The sequence below is a fragment of the Pongo abelii genome, chromosome 1, assembly GCF_028885655.2.
Source record: "Pongo abelii isolate AG06213 chromosome 1, NHGRI_mPonAbe1-v2.0_pri, whole genome shotgun sequence".
NCBI lineage: Eukaryota > Metazoa > Chordata > Mammalia > Primates > Hominidae > Pongo > Pongo abelii.
In genome coordinates, this window is record NC_071985.2 from 10,963,129 (window position 1) to 10,966,231 (window position 3,103).

At 40.5% G+C, this 3,103-nt stretch overlaps 1 long non-coding RNA gene across 1 annotated transcript; it reads right to left on the reverse strand.

Annotated features, from left to right (window-relative positions):
• Positions 1-427: 427 nt before the first annotated feature.
• Positions 428-1,483, reverse strand: LOC129060775 (uncharacterized). Its single transcript, XR_008527678.1, has 3 exons — positions 1,387-1,483; positions 1,145-1,214; positions 428-868 (listed from the first exon to the last, which is right to left on the reverse strand). It is a non-coding gene; the product is annotated as an uncharacterized LOC129060775 (long non-coding RNA).
• Positions 1,484-3,103: the final 1,620 nt, after the last annotated feature.

The window sequence follows — 3,103 nt, forward strand, 5'->3', positions numbered from 1 at the left end:
ATTCATCTTTTTAGAAAATGTCATTGAGGGTCCTCTATGTCCCCAACAATTTATTTGAAACTGACGATATAAAAATAAATGAGAAGATACCAGCCAACATTGATGAACTTGGTTTTCAAAACTGTAATCCAAAAGGCCACAGAGAAATTTTTAAAAAACTTTATCCATCTGGGCGCGGTGGCTCACACCTATAATCCCAGCACTTTGGGAGGCTGAGGCAAGCAGATCACGAGGTCAGGAGTTCAAGACCAGCCTGACCAACATGGTGAAATTCTATCTCTACTAAAAATACAAAAATTAGTCAGGCATGGTGGCGAACGCCTGTAATCCCAGCTACTCGGGAGGCTGAGGCAGGAGAATTGCTTGAACCCAGAAAGTGGAAGTTGCGGTGAGCCAAGAGTGAGCCATTGCACTCCAGCCTGGGCTTGGCAGGAGAGCAAGACTCTGTCTCAAAAAAAAAGAAAAAAAAAAAAACCAAACAAACAAAAAAAACAACCTTATCCATACATTTAATATATAGACATAGATATATGGGTTAGAGATTCATAGAAGGATTCCTGCCTTCAAGAAGCTTAGGTATAATAAATTAGTTGTCATCATTGCTCTTGATATGCCTTAGGAGGTAGGGGAGCTAGAAAATAGAAAAATAAATACATAAAAAGCATGTGTTCAAAAATTAGTTGAATATCAATTTGACAAAGAAACTAAAAATTCATTAAATACCATTAAGATAGCACGAAGTAAGCAGAAATTAATCATCACATGGGATTGTAATCCTTCATGGTACTGTGTGGTGTCATTCATTCAGCATTTATATATATAGTCACTATGGGCCAGGCACTTGTCTAGTTTCTTGTGAATTACAGCACTGAAAAACACAGATGAACAAGCGAGTAAAAAATATAATACATCAAATGTGATAAGTACTATGAGAAAAATAGAGCAGAGAAAGTGCTAATATAATACCCGAAATCCACTTCAAACAAAGGTTTATGTAATCAAGAAAAAGTGTCCTTTTGCAAAAAGTTTGCAATTGTCTACCTTATCTAGAATTACCATAGCAACCCACATTCTACAGACAATAGAAAATTAGAGAATATTATCAGGATATAACTGAAAAGCCAACCTGTAAAGTGTCTTTTACCTCCAATTTTGAGATTTTGATTCTTGATTCACTTTGTGGGTTCTTGACATGGTGTTAATACGTAGCACTCCTGTGAGAGGAGTTAACACAACAGGACTGAGAAACCTGTTTAGAAAGTCTTCCTTCCTGAGAAACCTGTTTAGAAAGTCTTCCTTTGCTGGCAAGATTAGCCCTTGGCTAATGTCTGAGTACTTTGATTTCAGAAAAGTTCCCAAGTTCTAACCTATGAGAATGACACCTACCATATATAAACTGTTAGTGCAAACAATGTGGTTTGTGTTGTACACTGCCTTCTTTCTGGGAGTCTAGACGTCTCCTTCTGGAAGCCTTGGAATGCTCAGCTAAGGATGCCTACACAACCAGTTTCCCCAAGAGAAAACCCTTCACATGTGTTGTCACAATTCAGGGTTTGAAGATGTAAGCATGATCTTTATGACTGCACTGAGAGAGGACTCTTAGAAGCGTGCACCTGGCCGGCCATGGTGGCTCATGCCTGTAATCCCAGCACTTTGGGAGGCTGAGATGGGTGGATCACGAGGTCACGAGATCGAGACCAGCCTGACCAACATGGTGAAACCCCGTCTCTACTAAAAACAGACAAATTAGCTGGGCGTGGTGGCACGCGCCTGTAATCCCAGCTACTCGGGAGGCTGAGGCAGGAGAATTGCTCAAACCTGGGAAGCGGAGGTTGCAGTGAGCCAAGATCACGCCACTGCACTCCAGCCTGGTGACGGAGCAAGACTCCGTCTGAAAAAAAAAAAAAGAAGCGTGCACCTAATTTCCTCCAGAATTTCCCCATATGCCTTTTCTCTTTGCTGATTTTGCTTTGTGTCTTTTCACGTAATAAATCTTAGCCATGAGTATGTCTATATGCAGCATCCTGTGACTTTTGGTAGTGAATCACCAAACCTGGGGGTGATCTTAAGGCCCCCAACACAACTCCCCACATGCATATAAGCTTTCTCTGCAAGTTGGCAAAGAGAGAATTGTCATAATATGGAACACATCACCTGCCACCTGAAGATCACTCTAGCTGAGCAGAACCCAGACAAACTCAACAAAGCCTGTTCCTTCAGCAAGCTTTCCAACAGCTGGACATTATGGGAGTAATATAAATAACACTTATAATGGTCCTACCATATAATAGGTAATAGAAATATATGTTAAAGTGTATTATTATTTAAATAGCAAAGAGAGACAATTTGACTCTGGCTAGGAATTCCAGTGCTACGTTGAACAGAAGTGGTAAGAGTGAGCATCACTGTCTTGTTCCAGTTAGCAAGGGAAATGCTTCCAGCTTTTGCCCATTCAGTATAATGTTGGCTACGAGTCTGTCATAGATGGCTCTTATTATTTTGAGGTATGTTCCTTCTATGCCTAGTTTGTTGAGGGTTTTTTTTTTATCATAAAAGGATGTTGCATTTTATGAAAAGCATTTTCTGCATCTATTGAGATGATCATATGATTTGTTTTTAATTGTTTACGTGGTGAATCACATTTTTTTTTTTTTTGAGATGGATTTTCGCTTTTGTTGCCCAGGCTGGAATGCAGTGGCACGATCTCAGCTCACTGCAACCTCTGCCTCCCAGGTTCAAGCAATTCTCCTGCCTCAGCGTCCCGAGTAGCTGGGATTATAGGCATCTGCCACCACGCCCAGCTAATTTTTGTAGTTTTAGTAGAGACAGGATTTCACCATATTAGCCAGGCTGGTCTCAAACTTCTGACCTTAAGTGATCCACCTGCCTAAAAAATGTGCTGGGATTACAGGCGTGAGCCACTGTGTCCGGCCCACATTTATTGATTTACGTATGTTGACCCAACCATGCATCCCAGGAATAAAGCCTACTTGACTGTGGTGAATTACCTTTTTGATATGCTGCTGGATTTGTTTTGCTAGTATTTTGTTGAGAATTTTTGCATCTATGTTCATCAAGGATATTGGCCTGTAGTTTTCTATGT